The 26,183-nt window shown below is 31.5% G+C and overlaps 1 protein-coding gene across 1 annotated transcript in view; it reads right to left on the bottom strand.

Moving 5' to 3' along the window:
* The window catches only part of Smp_135710 (putative forkhead protein/ forkhead protein domain), a gene marked incomplete at its 3' end in the record, with an annotated part of 43,838 nt that overhangs the window by 3,032 nt on the left and 14,623 nt on the right, over positions 1-26,183 (bottom strand). The gene's annotated exons all lie outside the window — the stretch shown is intronic.

The raw sequence follows: 26,183 nt of genomic DNA, 5'->3' as shown, positions 1-26,183 counted from the left end.
GGTGTTGTGGCTTATATCAAACCCAAGTCATAACTAGAGCCGTCACGATGTTAATCTTGCTGTAAAAAGTCGAGTTTACAACGGGTTTGTGAGAGTAGTTCACTTCTATGTTTATGAAACCCAGTATCTAAATTGAGGTTATCGTCCACTATCTGTATTTGACCATCGTTGTCTCCGAAAGATTGCTGACGTTCGGCAGGAACATCGTATTAATAATACTGTTGTTTAGTCACAGTGACAACTCAGCCCAGCTTTGATGACTTGGACATGTCTAATAAATATCATCCCAGTGACTTGCACTTTGCATTATTTGCTGACTGAAACTGTTTGGGAAAAGTGAAAGTGGTCAGTTTATGATATAGTGCCGTGGTATAAAAATGTGTTGTTCAGGACTGGCATCTGTTATTACAATTAACTCATTCACCAACTACTTGGATGTAAACCATACTCTAAGCGTGAGAGCTTATGATACTACTTAGTTACCCTAACCGAATAGGTGGATCCTGGTTCAAGACAGGGGTTTAGTGGTTAAAAATCGAACGAACTATATATGATTAATAAATAACTGTGTTGTGATCACGACTCCTCAACTGAAGTCCGACAGATAGCTTGAAATATTGTTACATGTGATTCAGAAAAGAAGTCAATGGCAATCTTACTGTAGCGCTTTATTACTCCATTATTTGAACTGTATCTCTTATTCAAAATGCAATATTACTCATTTATTTACTGATTGTATAACCCTTCTATCTTTTATTACTCGTTTATTTTTATGGTTCATACTTTCTTTTCTTTGATAGCTTTGTTGTACCAGAATGTATGTATGTATATGAAATAAATAAAATAAACAGGAGAACAATGCTCGAATTGATTTTAGCTTGTGGAATTACATCCGTTTCACAATCAATTAGTTCTATACACATGATAGTGTGTCAAATAGATTTTACAAGCAACCAACTTAAGAGAGAATCAATACGTTTAAAGTAAGTCATTGAAATGAACATATAAATCAATCAAGAAAATATTATAATCGTTTATTATACTTGGCAGCCTTCTTGAATATCTAGGTTACCCGCGTTCCTGCCATCTAGATATTTCACCAAATTATCTGTTTTCTTATTTGTTTTAACATATCATTATATCTATTAGTCGCATAACCTAATCAGGCGCGTATATGAAAAGTTTACGACCTTTCGTTGTACAATTTAGAAAAAAGTACAGTCATCAGAGACATCGTGATGGCTGACAATATGGATTGAAAGGAATGAACACTATTCAGATGTCGATTCCTGAACTGTCAACATCTTACTGGCGATCACTCAATATTTATCGCAAATATCGATCACGAAGTAAGAAAAGGAAACTTGTTGAGATACTTTTGCTGAGAATTCTATATTGTACCAAAATTATGATATTGAATAAAGTCATTATTAATAATCATTATTATTACTATTATTATTTATGAAAGGTTTGTAATATATATAGAGAGAATAGTTTAAGAACTGAAAATTGCTTTGTGTTTTCATTTCATAAATTATCTGTTGAAATTGTTCAGTATTCCATTGACTAGTTATTAAAAAGTTTACAATCGTAAATAACATTAAAACTGGTTAGAATATTTTTAAAAATGCACTTAGTATATATTTTCTTTTATATATCAAAACACTTGGGAGAATGTAAGAATCAAAAGAAAAAGATTGTTAGTAGTACTGTAGTGGCGGGGATGTTGTTTACGAAATCGAGAGGACGAAAAACGAATGTCCGGCGCTTTAACCGGGTTGGTGTATACGGAAAATTCACCTAGCGGAGTTGAAAAACCCTGATTCCAAACCAATGGTGCACATGGGCTCCAGTACCATGAGGTAACAAATGGCGTATGAACCAGTTATTGTTCACCGGCTACCATGGGACTGCATCTCCTTACGATGTTCCACTGCTTTGTGGGTTAGACCTTTAGGTCAAAGGCTAGGGGTGTGGCCCCCTAAGAAAAACACTTGCTTCGGTTTGGGAACCCGGGCAGTATCACAGCCCTCACACAAATGAAATGAGATTTGTGTGGTGCATATGCATCTGGTGCCCCTTTGTACCAATATTTATGTGTTTAAATAAATAAAACTGTGGTGAACGAGGACTTCACTGGAGAAAACCAATTTATAATTTAGTGCAAAATTACATAATGTCTTCGTAAAATATGATAATCTTACATCAAGTACATTATTTGCACATCTTCCTTCAAGTGTCTTTTACATGCTTCATGATTCTTCCAATTTTTGTCGTTATTACAATTTCTCTCTGTTTCCCTTTCTATTCTCTTTAATCCAATCTACCGTTGACAGGTATTCCACTTCCAATCGCCGTTACATGCTACTTATATCTGTCAGTTTAAGTAGTATGTATGACAGTACTAATAGTGAGAAAAATACTTGACACTAGTTTGCAAAGAAGGAATAACAGTCAAAATTTTAGATGTAATTGGATGAATTTATGTGATTACTACAACCAATTATAAGTTGATCTACCAAGTCAATCAGTTAGTTACAGGCAACGTAAAACCTCAGATCTAAATAAAACTGTTCAAAGTACGATGCTATACATTAGTAGACTGAAATAGGATAATATCAGGAGTGCTGAAATAGTCGAGCTACCATTAGCAAAAGAAAAAAGATTAGATGTAGACGATATTACTTGAAATAAATAAGCTCATATATATGATGGTTGTTTGGATCTTCTCACTGATGTTCAAGACTACAATTGATCAGTCACTTTTGGCATATGTGCATTCTGTACGGATTACCTCGATATTTCCGTTAAGTCACAACCTTTTAAAGCAGAAATGGATGGAAGCTAGCTGTGAAATCCAGGATGTGCGTTTCGTCCTATTTAGGATCTGTCAGTCGGATGTTTCTGTATCACAGAATTGATGTTCATATCGTGACTCGAACCCAGTGGCTATTCGGACTCAGTAGCTAGGTGAATGACGCATTGATGCCTGAAATGAACGGTACTGTATTTGAGCCCAAGAGTGGATAATAACACTGAGATGATGCGGATGAATCCAGCTGATAAGCCCCTAATAGGACGAAACAAGCATTCTGGATTCTGTTGTTAACCACTATTCTTTTATACTTAAAATGAATAATTTCTCGATTTCAAAGTTATAAGATAGTATCAAAACTCAGAACTTGAAAGTAGATAAGGAAAAATCACAACCGAGTAGTTCTGATGTGATTTATTTTCAACTACAACTTAACGCAATTATTATTATTTATAATTTCATATAGTTGAAATCATGAGTCAATTGGAGCTAGACTACTATGGAAAACCTAGAAGCACTGGACGGCCGTTTCGTCCTATTGTGGGACTCCTCAGTAGTGCGTATACACGATCCCGCCTCGCGAGATTCGAACCCATGAAGACATTGCTGAATAGTTGGTTGAAGTTAGACATTAACACCGTTGGATGTCGGTCCAGTGGTCTCATGGTTAAGCGCTAGCGCGCGAGACTGATAGGTCCTGGGTTCGAAACTCGCAAGGCAGGATCGTGGATGCGCACTGCTGAGGAGTCCCACAATAGGACGAAATGGCCGTCCAGTGCTTCTAGGTTTTCCATGGTGGTCTAGCTTCAATTGACTCATAATTTCAACTATATATAAAAATTACTAAAATCTCCACAAAACCTCCTTCTGATTTATTATTTCACTCAATGAATGAAACAAAACAATCTATAAAAAATGAACCAGTATATATTTATGTACAACATGAATGGATTAGAGTTTTAAATATTATACAACTCTGACAACATCAAGTTAAGTACCAACTTATCATATTACATACAGTACAATATTAATCAGTATTATATATTCAATGTTTTCAATTATTTATTTATCCTTATCTATTTATTATTATCATTATTATTATTATTATTATTATTATTATTATTATACAATAAACTATTATCAGAAGAAGCATGACAAACGATATTTCACTGTAGAACTAACTACCTACCAATGAAACATTATCCTATCACAAAATGTCACAATATATATATATAGAGATAGATGGATAGAATCAATATCATGGAACAATGTACAATATATAGGTTTATTGTATATAAATGTGGTTTATGGTAAATATAAGGGATAAGTAAACAAATAAATTATAGAAACTGTCCATGAACTAACTCATTGACGATAAATATTTATTTGTTATAATAGAATTAAGGATTAAGTGTAATAGACAGGAATGAGAACAAGAAAAAAATGTTTATACAATAATAATAGAGGATATTCATCATTAATTAATATCAGTTAGGGTGTCATTAAAAATTTAAAGAAGGAGGAACATTGAACAGTTGTTTTGTCTATTTCTAATATATGTCCCTTTATAGTAGTAGTACTACGTATTCATGTGACTTCATTCAAGATATTCAAATCTTAGGTTTAAACACTGAATGGGCAATGGAATGATATAATAGTTCTATTTTCAGTCGATTAATAACAATAAAAATGACGGAAATCAGGTCAAATGGTAATCGATACTGTCTCTTGAAATGGGTTTATAACATAGTGAACAAAGTCCGGAATATGGATGATTTACATATTAGCAAGAGAACTCGTATGTATCTCAGAAATGTTAGAGATTTAGTATGGATATGTATATACAAATTGCGTGAATATAGAAAGATGACTTGGTGAATCAATGACTTAGTTATCAATCAGTAGGTCAAATGTTTGAAACTCACACCATCACCACTAACCCCCTTTAAACACGTACACACTTCAGTTTTGAATCGTGTGCTGACAATATATTGTCTAGAAAGACAATGAAGAACTATATGGTTAAACTGTAGGTTTTTGAACAGGTGTGTTAGATTCATTGCTTACGTTTTATAAAGCGACCGAGTGAGTAGTGTTGAGGTTAGGCACAAGGCACTAGGCAAAGATGTTGAAACGGATGATTAAGTTGCGAATCACCAACTAAAAAGGTCAGGATATGTAGCATCACGTCACGAAGTCATTGATTATTATATTGAGCTATATAGGTAAATGCAAGGGTCCGTACGATAACGCCGATCAATGGTCACATACGATAGCTAATATGATTTAAAATCAGTCACAATAGCGTAGATGTATTCTCAATATTCACTCGTTTACTTTTCTAATCGCATTCATTCACCTTATCGTTACTGCTACAATCATTCTACTTTTTTTACTATCAGTCTTGTTAATTTAATCTCATCATATTAATATGGTATAGAGTAAAGCATAATTATACCAGGCTGTACGTTGATTATGACTGATTGACAACAACGGTGTAAAATCGAGAATGATGAAATATTTTATCAATAATATTTCACTTATAACATATAATATATAATACCAAATAATTATATGCAAATAGAATTGATATCGATAAAACCAGTGAGGATAAACTCTACTGTTGTTAGCAATCTTGATCTTGCATTTGGTGACCAACCAAAATGAAGCGAGAATTATCATTTACACTATCATAATCCATGACAGAGGTCAAGTTTTGTTCTGTCGTTTTTACAAGCTTACATGGAAAATGTCAAGTTGTCTATGACGAAAATACCATTCTATCATGTTACGGACGTGTCAAGTGTAGCTCAGTCAAGTATGATGAAAGAAAAACTACAATATAACAAAAGACATACCTACTTTTAATTTTATAATAGAAATTGTTCCAAAATATCTACAAATGTGTGACTAAATAACCGAAAACATAATCGTTATTACTGACTACAATACACTCAGGTAACTTGACAAAGTAGAGTTTATCTTTAGTCCAATAAAACAATATATATATACATATAAGGAGTATAGAACCAATCCTTAATTTTCAATAGTCAGTGAATTATTATTCCAAGATGTTATTATTTCCTTTTGTTATTGTTAGCCTTCATGATAAGAATAATAATAAGGGGAAAAAGTACATTGAGACAATAACTACATTTCACACACACATTCCAAATAACATACACACACCTTAACTTTTAAGAATAAACTAAACAATAGGTAGGTTTGAACACTATAAACAATGTTTTTATTACAAGAGAATAAAGTCAACAACCGAAACATTATTGTTACAATAACAATAGTAAATAAACTCTGTATATTTAAGGTGAATTTACACCATACACAAACGAATATATATATATATATACATAAGCAAACATAAACAAACACACACCTATAGACATGGATAAAAATGAGATACAATTTCTAAAATCAGAACACAAAAACGATCATGGACGCACACAAATCATCATCAATGTCAAAAACAATAACAAAACACACGGAATAAAAGAACAAATTAAGGACAAGGTCATCCTTATTATTATTATTATTATTATTATTTTGGCGATCGTCAACAACAAAACATGATGTTTGTCGTAGTCAAAAAAAAAAACGAAAAAGAGCGAGGTCGATCTACAATAAATAAAAACAGTGTTCATAAAAACAACACAATTCCAAAGTAATATAATCCACTTGTGAACAATAAATAAGCAAACAGTAGAGTGAGGAAAAGAAATAATTGTGATCTTATCAGTATAAGGATTATAAAGATTGTTGAATGTTATTGAGATCATTAACAAGTCTAAGTTAGGCAATCACGGAAAAAATGGACAGGACTGAATAGATGTTTTGTCATAGTATGGGATTTCTCAGTGAAGGTATGCATTCATGAGAATACTACAGAGAATCAAACACAAGACCTTCGGTCTCGCACGCTAGCATCTAATGTATGTGTCTACCTTTAATCAATTCACGATATTACATGATCATTTTTTTATTGTCTTCGGTGTGTACCTTCATCATACCCAACACAGTTGGAATCCACTGATCACGGCTTCTAGCTAGAGCTACCGAAATTTCTTCTTGAAGCTAATCACTAGTGAGCAATTGATAATTATCAGAATCGCAATTATGAAGAAGCTCGCATAATATTACGAGTTGTTAGAAGTTAGACATGTAAAACCTTTGGATTCCGGTTCAATGGTTTGAAGGCACAGAAATATTTACATATGGATAAATATACAAACATACTTATTTGTTTAGTCAATATACTTCCTTCTTGTCCTTCATCTTTTCCCTCGAGTAACTGGTTAAGCTTGTATATGAGAAAACTTTCTTATCAGTATCATCAGACAAAAAGACTTCACAACATAGAAATAATCATATTATATATATATATATATATATATATATATATATATATATATATACTTGTAATATTCTAATGAGTGATAAATTGAATTTCTTACATTCCATGACTTAATGTAAAAGTATCATTTGTTTTTCTCTAACAAAATTTTTACCAGACCTTATCATGAATGATAGACAATAAAGAAAATGCCATTTGATTTAGAGAGAAAGTAATTTTTTTGTAAAATAAATTCATGTTTATTTTTGTTTTACAATTACTGAAAGTTCACACGACAATGTAACAGACTCTCTTTCATACACGATGTGTAAAAACTATATTTGTGATAATCTCAAAGAAGATTGCTAAACGGAAATGTTGGAATTGTTTAGTCTTTAATCACTGAAATTATTTCAAATTGACTTTTTTTGCACATACTGTGATGTGCGCTACTTAAACAGACAGACATAAGCAGGAAACTGAGGTGGAATGTTTACTGGCAGAAGATTGAAATAAAGAGAAGAAAGAAAACAGAGAGCAATCAGAGAATGATGGAATATGTAAAGGACAACTCAAGGAAGATATGATGTATTCAATATGTGCTTTACATATTTTACAAAGACACTGTGCAATTTCGCTTAAGTTAGTTTATCGCACCTGAGTTTTTGTTCACTACAATACTATCTTCTATATAATTGGTGCCCAATTTCTGTCAAGCTATTCATTCAAATATTGATGAATATCCATGGAAATTATTTTGCAATTTATAGATGACGTCAACATTTGCTCATTCATGATAGTCCTATATTTCTAAGGAGGAAACAATTGGCACTCGACTTGTTCAATAAGTCACATAAGTTTATTTGATTACCGTACAGAATTCTCAGAAGTAAAATTGTAAAACAAACGTACAAAAAGTAGCGTTTAACTACTATTCATAATCATTTGTAAATATTTACAACTATTAGTCATGCTCCTATGACATAGATTTTCATCGTCGTATACACTTAGATGTACGAATTTTACAGCAATGGTTTCTAATTCCCCCTTCTTAAATAAAAACCCAGAAAAGGATAAAAAAAACATATAAAAACCACTGTCGTAATACTTCATGAGCGTCTAGGTAAATTAGATTCATGATAGAATGTAAAAATATCTTATAAGAGCGCGTAAGTATATGAAATTAGTAATCAATAATTAGTGAATTCAAACAAATCTAAAATAGGGGACGTTTTGGTAATAAATAGATGTTTGAGAAAGGAAAAAACCTGATGATCCAGAACTGTGAGCATGAGCAAGCTTGTAACTTGCATTGATTTCATCATTCGTAAACTATTATTACTACTGCTACTATTACTAATAGCATTTAACAGTCTATATGTAATACTCCATAGCGGAAATAATGTAAGTGCAAGATTAATTGCATTTGACCATATAGTTATGTCGTCTATTCAATGATCAATTTTCTCTAATTTATTTAAATTAAAAGTTATAAATCAAATTTATATTTCGACAAAAGTATCACCCACATACACACACAAACAAACACATAACAACATTATAATTGTACATTTCTTCTCAAAAGAAAATATTCCATATTAACACAATAATGTGAAAAAGATAACAAAACAAATACAAAGAATGTAGAAATCAGTTCATCATAGTTGTAAAGTTTAAATAGAATAATCATTTATAGTTTTCATCTGACCATCAATATTAATAATAATAATGATAATAGACGAAGAAATATTTTTGTTTGTTTGTTTTTATAAAAAAAAAAAAAGAAAAACAAGCAAGCAAAAAGGAAAGAAAGAAAAAAGTATTTAATTACATTTTAAAACATTTAAATTTTTAAAAAAACAAACAACAGTTCAATTAGATTTAGTTTACTAAATCTAATTAAAATAATAATGAAATTTTTTTTTTAGTTTTTTCAAGTTTTATTGATAAAATTTTGATTTTTAAATAAATAAAAAATTTATGAACTTAGAAATTAGTATAAAAATTATTTAAATGATATTGAAAATTGAATAGTTTATTTGAAGAAATGAAAGATAAGTTAAGATTAGTTTAATAGATTATTGTTATTTATACTTATCATTGTATAATAATGATTGAATATCAAAAATTATGGTTATTTAAAAAAAAAAATATTTTTGGCATTGTATAGTATTTATTTATTGAATTTAAACATACGGATATTGATACAAAATAGGAAACAGATTATATATATTTATGCGATATACAAGTAATTTGTATGTGGGTTAAGGCACTATTCGGTTGCTTAGATCGAAGTAGATAGTTTTCTTATGATGGGGGCGTACTCCCTGAGCGTTCAACACAGATGTCTAATCCACAAGGCAGTGGAAAAACGTTAAGAGATGTAGCCCCATGATAAGCCGGTGACCAAGATTAGGTACATATCCCATTTGTTCCCTTGGGATCCTAAAGCCCACGTGAACAATTGGTTTTGAATCAGAAATTTCAAACTCTCCTCTGCACCCATCAATCCACATTCACTTTTCATTCTCTCAAGTTTGTAAATAACACTCCAGCTGTGAAGTAGTCAGTAGCACATCCCTGACAGTGGGTATATACGCGTGGCCCTATGAGAGCATTTCGAGAAGGAGAGGGGACTCTCCCTACCCTCGAATGTACTAGGGCATTTAGGGGCTACAGCGAAACCTATTCATTACAACTATACATCTTGCTATTCCTTAATTATTGTTAATTAATCGCGCACCGTCAGCCCATTTCTTTGTAAAAAATCACTTCTTATTTGGGTTGAGTTTCACTCAGATAATTCACACATTTAAACAAATGAGTGTTTTGAAAAAGGGGTGCTCGGTTCCTGAAATATGGAAATAAAAACCTGTCTGCTGAATTTAATTCGGATTCAAGGCTGAAAGTCAATGGACCAATAGAATTTAGGATTACCCCTGACTTAAACTCAAGTTAACCATACCAGATGAAGGGTGTAATAAGTTGAAGCTTGGGATGATAGCGAAAGCCAAAATGGTATACTCGAAATTAAAGGAATTAAGATCGGAATTCGGACTACTAAATCTAGCAAGAAATATCTCTTAGTATTTCTAAGATATAACAAACTGGATACATAAAAAAGAGTTTGCTTACAGAGGGCAAAAACTAATAGTCATTTTTTTGGAGAATGCATGTTACTGTAGTGGTACATAACATATTCTAAGCTGTAATTTCTAAAACGGTTATCGCTTGAAATTTGTCCAGAAAAAATATATAAAAGACAATAATGTGTGCGTGTCGAGAAGTAGTTCAATGTGAAGATATTTTTTTACCGAAGAATAACCTCAACTGTGAAGCTACTGAAAACCAGGAAGCGATGAGTATTGTTTCGTCTAAGTTCAGGATTGTCAGGCAGTGTAGATCGAAGACCCTACCGGAGATAATATTTAGGTACTTCAGATTCTGTAGTAAGCACAATACCTTTCAAACAGTGAATCATCATCCAATGGTCTAATATTACCAACATTCAGTTAATTATATGCAACGTAGAATTCGGTACATTTCGGCATTAGTTCAAGTAGCCAGTCACATCATACACACACATCGAAATGAAATTATAAAAAGATTTCAAATTAGTAGTAGTGATAATATAAGTAGTCTTAAGTAGGATAAAGTATAGAAAGCTAAAAAGGAGATATGAAAAGAATCCCAGACACAGGATCAGTGAGAGGACTTGGAATGGATGCATCATCGTCACTGGGATCAATTCTGAACCACATTACAATATTTTCAACTCCTGATTACGATAATCCCGTCGATATCAACAAGATAAGGAGGACCTACCTAAATTACCACAGTCCAATAGTCAATAACCTTGGCTAACAAACAATATATAACAACCGTCATCCAGTGTCTTGATTATAAATTTTCCACTTCTAACAGTTGAACATACATTCATAGTTTCTAATTAGTAATATCAGAATATTGCTTGGCACAAATCACTAGTAAAAACATTATTATTCGAAAAAGTGTTCTATAAGAAGAACGTTAAAGTGGAATGTAGTATCGATCACAGACGAGTTTCGAAATAAGTGAGAAATATCTGTTCTACCTCCCTTATTCACCTTAAGTTTTCAAAGGTTTACAATTCCAAATACATCTCGTAATAAAACGTATCTTTAATATAATAGATTTTCTTTGGAGAAAAAAACCAATTAACAAATATCTATATGAATATATTATTGACAATAAGTAACTAAATTAGAAAAGAGATATTACGGTCAACGCTATTATGATATGATTAGAACATATTGATGAGAATCATTTAAATCGACATCATTCCATGAAGAAAGAGTTAGAATTTCCTAAGAAATGACTTAACAAGCGAAGTTAAAGGGAGAATACTCATGCATTGTCTATAATTAATCCAAGTGTACTAATGTTGAACTTAATAGAAATGATTGACTTTCTTTTTCAGCTTATTATTATGATTACCATTACGACTAAATGTTTGTCATTACATTTTGTTGATCAGAAGGGGTTTTTGTGGATATTTCACTATTTTCATAGTTGAAGTCATGAGTCAATTGAAGCTAGACTGGTAGGTCCTGGGTTCGAATCTCGCGAGTGCGAGATCGTGGATGCACACTGCTGAGGAGTCCCATAATAGGACAAAACGGTCGTCCAGTGCTTCCAGGTTTCCCATCGTGGTCTAGCTTCAATTGACTCATGATTTCAACTATGAAAATTACATTTTGTGTTAGGGATAATAAGAAATATGCGATCATAATTAATCAAGAAATATATGTTACATCATATGAGAACGTATTATCAATGAGTATGTGTGTGTGAGAGAGAGAGAGCAAAAATTACAACATTTTAAAAGAAGAAATGGATATGAAATAGAAAATTAAAAATGTCCATAATAAACAAATTAAGAATGAAGAAGAAAGTTCATTCATTGTCTATAATTAATCCAAGTGTACTACAAAGTGGATATGTAAATGCAAACAAACAAACCAACACACATACATATACACATACACCAAAACACAATGGCAACTATTATCACACACATTAATACATTTAAATACATATCTAAACATACGCTTAAATATACACTCACAAGATCACTCTAGAACACGGACATTAACACGCAACAACAACAACAACAACAAATCCATAAACACATGAATGAGCAAATTAATTCAATTCTTTTTACACAAAAACACAACAATCCAATATTTAAACAAATGAATAAATAAATAAATAAACACTACACTAACATCACACAAAAGCACATACACAACAAAACAAAAACACCATCACATAATCAACAATAAACAATCAGTCCACGCAACACACACACACTGTATAAACAATGCACAATAATAACAATAACAAATGCACAGTTTATTGAGTATTCAAACAAACAAACAAACGAACAAACAAACAAACAATACAATACAATACAACACAATATACACACACAACACAACACAACAAAAATACAGATAAGACAGTCGTCAACTAATGAACTAATGTCTTCAGCTGATATGGATAGATGAAGATCACGTGGCACTGTACTACTAGTACTACTACTATTTCTATTACAACAACTACTACTAACTAACCAATTCATTCACTCAGCTGATTTTGAGTTATAGCCCAAATGAACTAAATTTCAACCACATCGATAACGCACAAAAGAACATAATAATAATAATAATAATAACAATGGAAGAACTATAATAATGATAATAGAACAAAACAAGAGAAAGAGAGTTGACCAAAATGTTGTATTCTTAAGAAAATCAAATAGGAGTGAATATGTATTTATAGAAAAATCAACTGGAAAGTTTATAGAAGATACATATTTTATTCATATTTGTTTTCTCCTCTAACAATTATCATATGCAATTATATAAATACATATAAATAAATATACACAAACACGTAAAGAAAATTGTAGGAATACCCACTACCAAACACAGGTACACTGAACCGCAGATTATTAGATAAATAGAGAGCGAGAAAGAGAGGAATAAGGAGAGAGAGAGAGTAGATTATACCGTGTGTTTATCATTACTATCATCATCGCTGTAACTGTTTTTGTGAAAAGTGCAAACAAATTTTAACAAGGAATACACAACCATCATCATCACACCCACCACTACTACTAACAATAACAAAATAAACAAATGAAAAATAATAAATAAATAAATAAACAACACATTGAACAAATAAACAAACGGTAATAAGAAATATGTGGAAAAAATACGATGATAATAAAGCACAATAAGAATTTTACATTTTTAAACAGAGTACAACTAGCAAACTTTATTGCATTTACACATAGTAATAGTGTATTAATTAATACCATACTGAACAACATGGTATCATATATACACAAACGATATATATATGGAGAGGGAGAGAGAATGTATATAAACAAAACCTAATGTATAAGCGCACATTATAAAATGCACCGAGGTCAGCTGAGGACAATATTACTACTATTATTATTATTGTTAGTAGTAGTAGTACTGCCACTACTGTTACACTAATAATAGTAATAATAATGATATAAACGTCACCGACTATAACAAGAATGCCATACATAATAATAACGAAAATAATAGTAATAGTAATAATAATAACAACAGAATTGATACTAGTCATCCGATTTATTTTTGTTTAAAAACAACACTGACCTGGTTTCTAACATATATATATATATATATATATATATATATATATATATATATATATATATATGTCAAGATGAACCAGGCGATTGTATCTATAAAAAAAGATCATTTTTTCCAAGAATAATATAACGTGAATGATAAATATTCAACTTAAAGTACCATTTAAATATTGGCCAACCAACTATGAGATAATAAGATTATCTCCTATTAGAAGGATTAAATTAACCAGTGAGAAGTGTTGTGAATTTTTATCTCGATAAGGTATGTGTGTATAACACAGCACATCAACAATTTATCTCTTATATTGATGGGATAATAATAACTGGTGTTAGAACAGTAGATACGAAAGTGTTATGCTGTGGAAATAAGAAAAACAACAACCTGTCACTATCATATCATAAAGTTACGATTACAATTATCTGAGGTATATATATTATTCGTAAGTTGCATTTTTCACAGGTCAATCTCGATTGGGGTACCATCGAAAACAAGAGAGTCCTGAAATGTGGTATGGAATTTCTCAGCAATTAAAACACACAACCCAACTATTTATTGAGCCTAGAAACTTCAAGTCAAACGATGAACATTTAAGTATTAGAACCACAGGGTTGGTGTATAGTGGTACAATTGTAGACTAAACCAACATGCGATATAGTGGGATAATCATTTAATGTTTCACTTGTAACATGTTCGATCTTTATCAGTCATTTAATAATTGTGAATGAATAGTAACCTTATTTATTAGTGTTGAACCATATGCTGTTACGTCGAACAGTGTAACGAAATCCTACAATTTATTTGTATGTATTTGAATTTCCCCATCATTGATGTTAAAGACTGAATTTCGATCAATCATTTTTATTATATTGTACATCCTGAGCGGATTGTTTAGATATTTTCACTAAGTCATAAGCATTTGAGTAGAGACAAATAATAGTTAGTGGTGGGACAAGACGCAAATAGTACTGGGCTAAAGTCCTGGAGTAAACACTAGAATGCATAAACATGTGTCTGATGAGTCTAAAATAGGAAAAAACGCGTGGTTTAATACAATAATCTAGGAAAATATGACAAGAAAGGTGATCTATAAGTAAATGGTACAATTAATTACTAATAAGATGGAGGGTTACAAATATCATGGGAATGTGATTATATATATATAACTTGAAGTGAATTCAGTGTTACCGAAAACAAATTTATAACCAAATAATTTTTTCACGAAAATGAAAGGTGCAATTAAAAAAACAAATGAAGTAACGAAGTAATTAATAAAGTACAAAAATAAACGGTACAAAACTGTATCCGATGAATAGTAAAACAGTCTAAAAAACCACAACCAGTTATTCAATCTATTAAGATCGATGCATGTTTTACAAGTTGTGAAGCTGTGGTCTACTGATTAACATGTTCGACTTTCAACTTCTAATGCCCTATTTCCAACACCACCACCAACCCTTCCACTTTCGTTTGAGCTTTCAAAAGCTGGAAATCTTTTGTCTAATCAGCTCTCATTTGAAATTCTCCACAAATTTCTAAAAACAACGGATTAAATCGCATGCTCTGACTGCAAGCTTCTAGACTGTTGACACCGCCTATGAACCTAAAAATATCCCTGTTTTTTTTCCTACGTCGACTAACCTTAGAAGTAAAGCTGACGTCCAACCTTCCATCTGAATCCTTTCAATTCAGGGCTCAAGTTGGAAGAATTTTGAGATCTATTTAAAATCTTGAAACTCATTATCAATCATTTAAGTGTCGCATATGTTAGGTTCGAAAAGAAGGCATAAATTAACAGAATATAATATCATGAGAAAGAATATTGAAGCTCGTCATATTAAAGAAGACGAAGTATATCATCACCCTATAAATAATTTACAACTATATCATGTAAAGGGTATATTCTATCTATAGTTTACAAACTATCATTCCAGCTTCGAACCAACTTTCATATGACGTTTACTTTTTAACTTTCTAAGCAAAAAGGTTGATAGTTTAATGGAAAGAAGTTACCAATTTGTGTATGTTATCATATTGTTTTGACAGTAAGTCTATTTCCTTATGTAGATTAATAGAAAATCTAAAAGGTTTATAAAGTGACAGATATGTAAGCTAAACTTATTAGCTTGTAATTAAAAATTGATTAAGAATTAAAAAATGAATAAAAGAGTCAAAGTGCTCAGTTTACTTGTGTAGTCAAGACACTTGAAGGTTAATCGCTAACTCTGAGTGAATGCAAACATCAGGGTTTAAGCCTTCTAATTCCTGTGGTTTCTGAAAAGTCGTAATGAGAATAAAGTTGAATCATTTACTTATCATCTTGAATGTATTGATTGAATTCACTGTGTCATGTACCTGGAGATTAGTGTGCTATCACATTACGATGACCGTTTTTACCCTCAGAGATGTAGATTCATAACAGTATGCTCAATAAAACATGTAGAAGACTATGTCTTTATTCATCCGAAATAAAAGGGTTTCTATGTAAACGTAAAACTGATATATAAGGTTATAGGTGACATATGACGGGTATTCGTTTACCCTCCTCCATCTTATTGAGGATCAAATTGTTTACGGTGGAATCAGTTTCACTGTTAGAAATGTAATTTCTACAGTTGGCTTTAGTCTTTAAGTAGTTTCATTTGTGATTTAATCGCTTTTAAATGTCAACCAGATAAAATTATGTTCCTTTTTGAGTTTACAAGACGAATTAATTGTATAAAATTTCTATTCAATGAGTCTTTCTTCTTATCATCTTATCGTAGAACGGTAGTATATTGGTTAATAGGTTCGACTTTCAGGCACTAAATTCCAGGTTCGAACCCCACTCCACTTCAAATTCAGCAACCAAGTAGTATCATCTAGCCACTATACTTAAAATATGGCCCATCATATACAAGTACCTAATGAGTGAGTTAATTTTAATTTTATGATTACATGCAGATTAATTAACCTACTTTCTCAATTACCGTAACTTGACATTGAACACTTCTTTTTATAAACACAAAAATTGATCAATATTCAGTCAAGTGTTCTATCTAACAACTAGAACAATTAAGGGAGCGTTAAACGAAATTACTTAGTTAGTCTTAACCAACATAGACCCTAACACAATTATGTATATGTATAAGGCTAATTTGACATTTCACATTAGCATGAAGAGAGATAAAATTAGTGAGATGAATAGTAAAAAGATGGAAGTAAATATTGAAACAGTGATAGTGAAAAAAAAACATTGAGAACACAGATCGGAAAGCAGAATAAAGAGATGAGGATTTAAAAAACAACACTGGGACTGTAGTTTTAGCGTAAGATGGAGAATCAATGTATCTGTGACACTGTGATCGATTTTCAGTAAAGTTATCACTCAACGTTCCCAACCATTGATTGGGAGGTTATTACACGAATCTCTCTCAACCAAGAAGTTTGTATCGACCACCAATTAAATAATCCACATTACAAATAGGGTAATTTAATAAGCAATTACTAAGAAGTATTTCATTTTTCTGGTTAACGAGACAAAAAAACAAGAGCCCAAGGTGTGAAACATTCATTTGAGGTATTCATACGGAAAACATCTAAAACATATTCCTTTTCATACCGGAGTTTTAACTGAAAATGGCAATATCATACAAGATGTAATAAGGCTCGCAAAACCTCTCCTGGTAAAAAAAATCATTGGAAAAACGTGAGCCACACTCTAAGTGTCAGGGCTAATGATATAACACCGTCCGGTTTCCCAAATTGAAGTAGGGCTCAAATACGGAAAGTAAAGCACCTCAGCTACTAAACCATGACAACATACTTGTTCAGTGTTCCTTTCAACAGTGAACATTTGTTCCTGACACAATCAACATACATTATTGAAATAATTTATAAAAACTATTTATCAAAACATTTATTTAACGATTGTGATACAAAACCTATTCGGACATTTATTAACCCTTCAAAAGAATTCTGTCGTCAAGTGAGAACACTGTGTTATTAAGTTAGTGGTTCGCCAGTGTGTTTAAGAGCAACGACGACAATCTAATTGATGTTACCATCTTGAAACACTGGGTATAATATTTTGAATATATTTTACAAATTTCATACCAGCAACTTCCACACTTTCATGATTTTTCGACACTGGGATGTGATCAGTTTATGACATAGAACCGTGATATGAAAGAAAGTTGTGTAGAACTAGTATCTGTCCGTCGATCACGACTACCCATTTGTGATCAAAGAGACTTACATAACACTTTAATACAACCGATAAGTAAGATGGTATTTTAATTCTGTAGAGAAAAAGAAATTTAGTAAATACAAGAAAAGGCAAACACAGTAGCTAATATGATAAGAAAGAAACCTTTTTACAAAGACAGAATGATAGAACCAAGCAAGTCACTATTACTACAACAACATAAACAGTATTAACCTTTTTTAAAAAGAAAATTAAAACTGTTTTCAAAGCATACAAAGTAGACAGAATAGATTAGAAAGTTCAATATATATACATAAGCACTCCGATCATATTACTGAAAAATTCCCACTGAATTGTAACAATTATAATCCAAATTTGGTAAGCAAAGATGGATAGTGGCTAGCAGTGGAATCCAGGACGTGCGTTTCGTCCTATTTGGGACTCGTTAGCTGGATGTACCTGCATCTCAGAGTTGATGTTCACTCTGGGACTCAAACCCAGTATTTTGCTTCAAACGCCATTGCGTTATTCACTTGGCCACTGAGTCCTGATAGCCACTTCCTTGTGGCCACTATCCATCTCTGCTTACCATGCTTGTGAATTTAGGCTATATCGAGGCAATACGCACAATATGCACATATGGCCAATAAGAGACTGACCAGTTGCAGTCCTAAAAACATCAATGGGAAGATCCAAACAAACAATACTAAGTAAATTTATAATCCAAATTGTATTTCCCGTAAAAAATGTTATTTACTACTATTATTATCAGTAGTAGGGACACCAATAATACTACTAACAAGCATATACATATACATTTGAAAATGCAAAGTTAGCACACTACACTTTAAGTAGTCACTTTTTTAATTCTGTTAATTTTTGCAAAAAAATTGGTTAGGGCGTCTTTTTTTCCATTGAAAAAGAATGTATTCTACATACACAAATGAATAAACGTATATTTACATAAAGATTAGTTTTATTTATTCATATTATATTTCTGGGGCCAGTACATTTTTTTCTGCTTATATCTGTGATCCACTTAATGGATATTAGTGTACTATTATTATTATTACTACTACTACTAATAGTAATAAAAATATTATAGTACTACAAATATTGATATTATCATTGTTATTACTCATATAAATAGTGAGGTAATTTGCACAGAGTGTACTATATATGACAGTAAGACTGATCAACATTCAATCCTCAATTCCAATAACGGGGTAATTCAAACCTTTACTAGTAAGGATATAAAAATTATACCTGTTGAATAAATTAGTTGCTTTCTGGACTCAATAGTCAGTCAGCTACAACGTAGGACCAGGACTCAATAACTTAGTTGATAACACATTAATTGTTTGAAAAGAAAGATATTCTGTTCGATTTCAGATGTGAGTATCAACAACGAGATAATGATGATGATGATGATGATGCAGAGAGATCTAACAGAGAGGTCTCAAATAAGAAGAAATGTCTATTATGGACCGTGTTGTTAATTACAATCCACCCACTCCATACAAATTAACGTGTTTTTTAAGAACAGAAAACATGAAAACTCCAGAGGTGATATGAATTTCAAGACATGAATGGAAAAAAATAAAGTATTACGATATATACTACCGATTGACTTTATTTGGACAGTCGGTCAAAAGAGAGAAGTGATAGAAAGCTATTTCATCAACAGTACAGAGCCACAAACTAGTCGGGGATCGAACCTAAGACCTTCGGGTTTCAAAGTGAGCCCTTAACCTTTAAACGATTGCGTTGGCATTCGATGATTTGTGATTCTAATTTCAATCAAGTTGTGATATTGAGCAACCGGTGATAACCCATTTTACAACGATTATCTAAGTAACGTCAGTTCAGGATGCATAACTATAAAAATTCGACAATTTTAACAAACCTCTTACAAACTATATACACATCATATACATAATACTTAATTTTATTATTATAAAACTAGGGTAATAATAAAATGTAGACACAAGAATAAATTTAATAGATAAGTGAACTTTCTAGTACAGAAATTTTGTGGAGATTGTTGAATTTCCATAGATTACATCACACTGACTCTAATGTCCGTATCATCGTACTTAAATCATATTGAACATTTGATATCTGCTTAATGGACTAGAAGGCGGTTGTATACAAGATCGCATATTGATTAAAGTCAGATATCTGCACCAGTGTATACCGGCTTAGTAGTTTAAAGTTTAAATGTTCACCTCGAGATCTGAATATCCTAGGCTAAAGATTCCTAATAAGCATCACTGATGAACCTTATACTAAAGCAAAACAGCTGTTCAATAATGGTCTGTCCAAGATCAATACGTGGTGAAATCTATGGAGTTGAGTGAGATGACACAAAGAGTGCAAGCTATTATTATTTGTTCGTCTTCTTTACTAATTCTACTCTCTACATTCATGAGCCAATGAAAGCAACAATGACACCAATAAAAACATTTCACAAACAAACAAATAAGAAAAACCTGTTTTAAATTTTAAAAGATGTGGAATTATTATACACACACAAACATACATACACACGCCAGTAAGGAGAATGACGCAAATCGAAGACGACAAAAAGCAAACTAGGCATTGATTATTTATTTATTCAAAATAATAGATACACAAACAAACAAACAAACAAAGTAAGCAACAGATACATGTATCTTAGTTAACAAGTTTATTTTATTAAAAAAAAACTATTCAAACACCTGCCACACACACACACACGTATATACATTAAATACAAACTGTAGTTGATTTTAATTTTATCAAAGATACTTGGGAATGTGTAGTTTCTTTTGGAGGGAGAGAGGGAGAGAAAGAGAAACAAATAACACACTAGGAAGAAAGTCGACACTTAAAATGGACACAATAATGAATGAATGAGTGTAAGAAAGGAGAGGTGATATTAGTTAGTTTATCTTGTTTGATGTTATTGTATTTTAGTTGACCTTATCCCCCCCTCTCTCTCTTTCTAGTTATCTATTAAGGTACAATATTCACAGAAAAAAGACAATGAAAAGAACTGAAAAGCTGACAAAACAAATAAACAAATAACAAATACGAAACTATGTACATACCTGTGGAAAAAAGTAATGTTTCTTGATCAAAGTTTTCTGATTTGTCAATTTAATAACTAATATGAATATCAGTAGAAAAGATGGAGAAAAACCAGCTTAAAAATAACAAGGAACAGACGAAAGTCATTGAATTTATAAACCGACCAAAGTTAGACAATTACTGAAAGCCTGGAAGCACTAGACAACCGTTTAGTCCTAGTCTGAAATACGTTGGCAATGCGCATTCACGATCATAAAACTGGGAATCGAATATAGGACCTTCGGTCTTGCTTACAAACACTTAACCTTTGGACCTCTGAGCAGTGCACATGTCGGACTTCAATGAAATTTAACAATCTCCATAATCTAATAATGGTCGAAGAAAGTCAGCTTATAAAAAAACTGACCTATAATGGTAATAACAATTCCAAGGTTGCAGATAAATGTCTTACTGATGTATACTAACTAGCAAGAAATCAAGGTGATAAAACTGGACTTCCTATTGACTGCTTTCAGCCAATTAATATTTGAAATCTTTACAAGACTGCTTCAGTATACAATCAACAATCCCTATGAATAGAATTGGTCATCAGTAACGACTACATTGTGATGTTGAATCGTTTCGCTTAGTGATTACTTATTTTATATAATTATATAAAAATATATTACTCTGTTGTAATAACAACTATGCATAGATCATTGTTGAAAAATCAGGTTAATTAAGTGTTTCATGAATAAACAACTTTCTTTTTTTTAAAAAAATTGCCTACCTGACAGTTGAATTGGTTGTTTACATATAATAAACAGAGGGGGGGGAGAAAAACAACAACGAACAAACATAAACGACGTCTAAATATACACATACATACACTTGTATGTATCTTCTTATTTTGTTTTGGTTCAAAACTGATTTTGTTGGAGAAATTATTGAAAATTAAAAAAACCATATGGATGGACAAGTGTATGTGTGTGTATTTTAGTTCAATTTGCAATTCAACACACACATAAAGTATACCAAAAGATTCAAACATATCAGGATGAGATTCAGGAAAATAAGGTCTAACGAAATTAACAATATGAATAGCGAGAAAATAAAAACTAATTGATGTAGTAGGAATAATAATGAGAAAGATTGAACACTAAGAATATGGTTCAAAAAGACAGAATCAAGAGATCTGTATGTAAAGAATACTGGACCTGAAGATCTAGAGTAAGATAAAAAGTACATCAATTTGTGCTAATGTGACCGGTCCATGAGCTATTTCATCCAATTATTGTTTGCAATAATTACACGGGGTACAAACCATGTAGTTTGCACCTATGAACAAGGCTTAATTCAACAATCGATAACTTCATGAACTAAATGATAAGTTTCTGACTTACACAATACTGATATATGACTGGTTCAAAACTACCTTATAAGAACTTCTAATCAAAGCGTAACAATTTTTAAAAGATTTTATATTCAATAAGAATACTTTTTTGGAATAATGTACATCAATAAAAGAAACCAATTATTTCAAGAATGTAATTTTTTATGAACAAAACACACCATTATTTTTATATTGGTCATCATTAATGTTGAACTTAATAGAAATGATTGACTTTCTTTTTCAGCTTATTATTATGATTACCATTACGACTAAATGTTTGTCATTACATTTTGTTGATCAGAAGGGGTTTTTGTGGATATTTCACTATTTTCATAGTTGAAGTCATGAGTCAATTGAAGCTAGACTGGTAGGTCCTGGGTTCGAATCTCGCGAGTGCGAGATCGTGGATGCACACTGCTGAGGAGTCTCATAATAGGACAAAACGGTCGTCCAGTGCTTCCAGGTTTCCCATCGTGGTCTAGCTTCAATTGACTCATGATTTCAACTATGAAAATTACATTTTGTGTTAGGGATAATAAGAAATATGCAATCATAATTAATCAAGAAATATATGTTACATCATATGAGAACGTATTATCAATGAGTATGTGTGTGTGAGAGAGAGAGAGAGAGCAAAAATTACAACATTTTAAAAGAAGAAATGGATATGAAATAGAAAATTAAAAATGTCCATAATAAACAAATTAAGAATGAAGAAGAAAGTTCATTCATTGTCTATAATTAATCCAAGTGTACTACAAAGTGGATATGTAAATGCAAACAAACAAACCAACACACATACATATACACATACACCAAAACACAATGGCAACTATTATCACACACATTAATACATTTAAATACATATCTAAACATACGCTTAAATATACACTCACAAGATCACTCTAGAACACGGACATTAACACGCAACAACAACAACAACAACAACAAATCCATAAACACATGAATGAGCAAATTAATTCAATTCTTTTTACACAAAAACACAACAATCCAATATTTAAACAAATGAATAAATAAACACTACACTAACATCACACAAAAGCACATACACAACAAAACAAAAACACCATCACATAATCAACAATAAACAATCAGTCCGCGCAACACACACACACTGTATAAACAATGCACAATAATAACAATAACAAATGCACAGTTTATTGAGTATTCAAACAAACAAACAAACGAACAAACAAACAAACAAACAATACAATACAACACAATATACACACACAACACAACACAACAAAAATACAGATAAGACAGTCGTCAACTAATGAACTAATGTCTTCAGCTGATATGGATAGATGAAGATCACGTGGCACTGTACTACTAGTACTACTACTATTTCTATTACAACAACTACTACTAACTAACCAATTCATTCACTCAGCTGATTTTGAGTTATAGCCCAAATGAACTAAATTTCAACCACATCGATAACGCACAAAAGAACATAATAATAATAATAACAATGGAAGAACTATAATAATGATAATAGAACAAAACAAGATAGATTTGAATTAATATTGTGAAATTTCAACCAACTGTCCACATTGTTTGTACAATAAGCTAAATGAGCACCTAAACAACTTATTTCTTCACATATTATCTTATAAGGGTACTATGTCATATCATGTAAAGTAGGTAATCATCCAAGCATGCACATGACCGCAGAATATGCATATCACCATCTTTTAATTCAAAGGTCAACATCTCAGATTAATTGTATCATCATCATCATTATCATTATTACCACACACGCTCTTGTTTTTTACCCCTCCATATTATCATCTTTTTTTAGTTTACTACAAAAGTGCAAACACATCTGTATGAAATAAATGAATGTATAAGTAGTAGTATTAGTAGTAACCAAATAAATAAATAAATAAATAAAGATTACTAAAACATACATTTAGAAAATACAACTGGCATTTTATACATTAACAAAATAATCAGATTACTTATTGTATATTTGTATATAATAATAAATGGACAAAATATATGACTGAACAAACATACATGCACACAGTAGCATAGTTAAACAAGGAGAGAATGAGAGTAAATGAATGTGTAAACAGTGAATGTAAACAGCAGTAAAATTGAAAGCATATACGAAGGTCATCTGAGGACAATAAAAATAGTACCATACATAACTAGTAGTAATAATAATAATGATAATTACACCAGTGATAACTCGTATTGTTAATTTATTACCAATAATAATACTAACAACAATAATAATTGAATTTAATTCACAAAATAGATTCACCTTAATTTTCTATGGTAAGTATTTATATGTATGAATAAACACAATTATAATGAGCTGGGCGCAAATAATAATAATAACAACAATGGATTACATGAGAAATACACATTAAAGGGTGAAGGATCACTAGTAGGAATAAAAAAGCAACCTTCCACCTAATGCGAATAGTCACCAGATTGGTTCAACCCATGTAGTAGTGGTAGTAGTAGTAGTATACTGACTAACAGAGGTCAATGTATAACTGAGCAAAGAATAGATTGTATTTACTTTGTAAAGAATTATACAGTGTGAAGATAGTTGGCTTCACCACAGATTGACTGATTGATATAATCTTCAGAATTATTGAAAGCTACATATTCCTTGTTTTATTCTAGATTTGGAAACTGTCATGCACATCCATACTCGTGCATATCTATAGTCCAATATATGAATATATATTATACCGGTTATTTATTTACTCTAAAGAAGTAACTTACATTAAGTCATGAAACGTAAGAAATACAATTTTCTACTAATAGGGATATTATAAAAATATATTTATTATATTTAGTGAATATTTCTTTATCCGTATGATTAAGTTTGTGCTACATTGTCAAAGTTATTTACCTACCCAAATATTTTGTTGCTCAATGAAAACTTATAAACATGACTCAGTATATTTAGCATTAGGGTAGCAATAGAATCCAGAACATGTGTTTAATCCTATTTGAAACTTGTCAACCAGATGTACCTGCACTAGAAAACCCAGTACCTTTCTTTTCAAAATGTCTGGAGCACATTATTTACAGAGCTACTGAGTGCAATTACTAACTTGTTTAATGAGTTTGAAAGTATTAGTAAAAGGTTTGTAACGCCTCGTTGTTGATATTTAGGACTGCAAATGATTAGTCTTTGTTGTCATATATGTATCCTGAACAGGTTACAGATTGATATAGGATGAAATGAGTGTCTTGGATTTTACTGGATACCCTATACTTTACATACTAAAACTTATGACATAATGCTGTATAGAGACAATTCACTTACCAAGCACATGTAACAGCATAGATTTATCAATCAAAGTTCTAAACATGGACAACAGAAAGCTACAAACCCTTAGATTAACAGTAGAATTAGGTCTTGTTGATAGATGTGAACTATATGGTTGGGATCCGTTTGATTATCGTGACTGATGGTTGAAGACGTTATGTGACATGAGTTAGGATCGGTTGATACGTTTTTTTCAATTGCACGAACTCAGGCCTTCTTTTTGAATCATGTTATTTATGTGTAAACTATCCTTCTACTACTGATACCGTTAATAGTTCCAGAATATTAGAACTTGTCTTGATAATTTCATGTCACTGTGTTAATTTAGTGTGTCAGGTTGAAATGATACACAAGTATGCCAGGTTTGACGTTGCGTACAACT

Source organism: Schistosoma mansoni, chromosome 6 (assembly GCF_000237925.1).
Source record: "Schistosoma mansoni strain Puerto Rico chromosome 6, complete genome".
Taxonomy (NCBI): domain Eukaryota; kingdom Metazoa; phylum Platyhelminthes; class Trematoda; order Strigeidida; family Schistosomatidae; genus Schistosoma; species Schistosoma mansoni.
The sequence above is the reverse complement of the archived record's forward strand: the minus strand, read 5'-3'. Positions and strand labels throughout refer to the sequence as shown.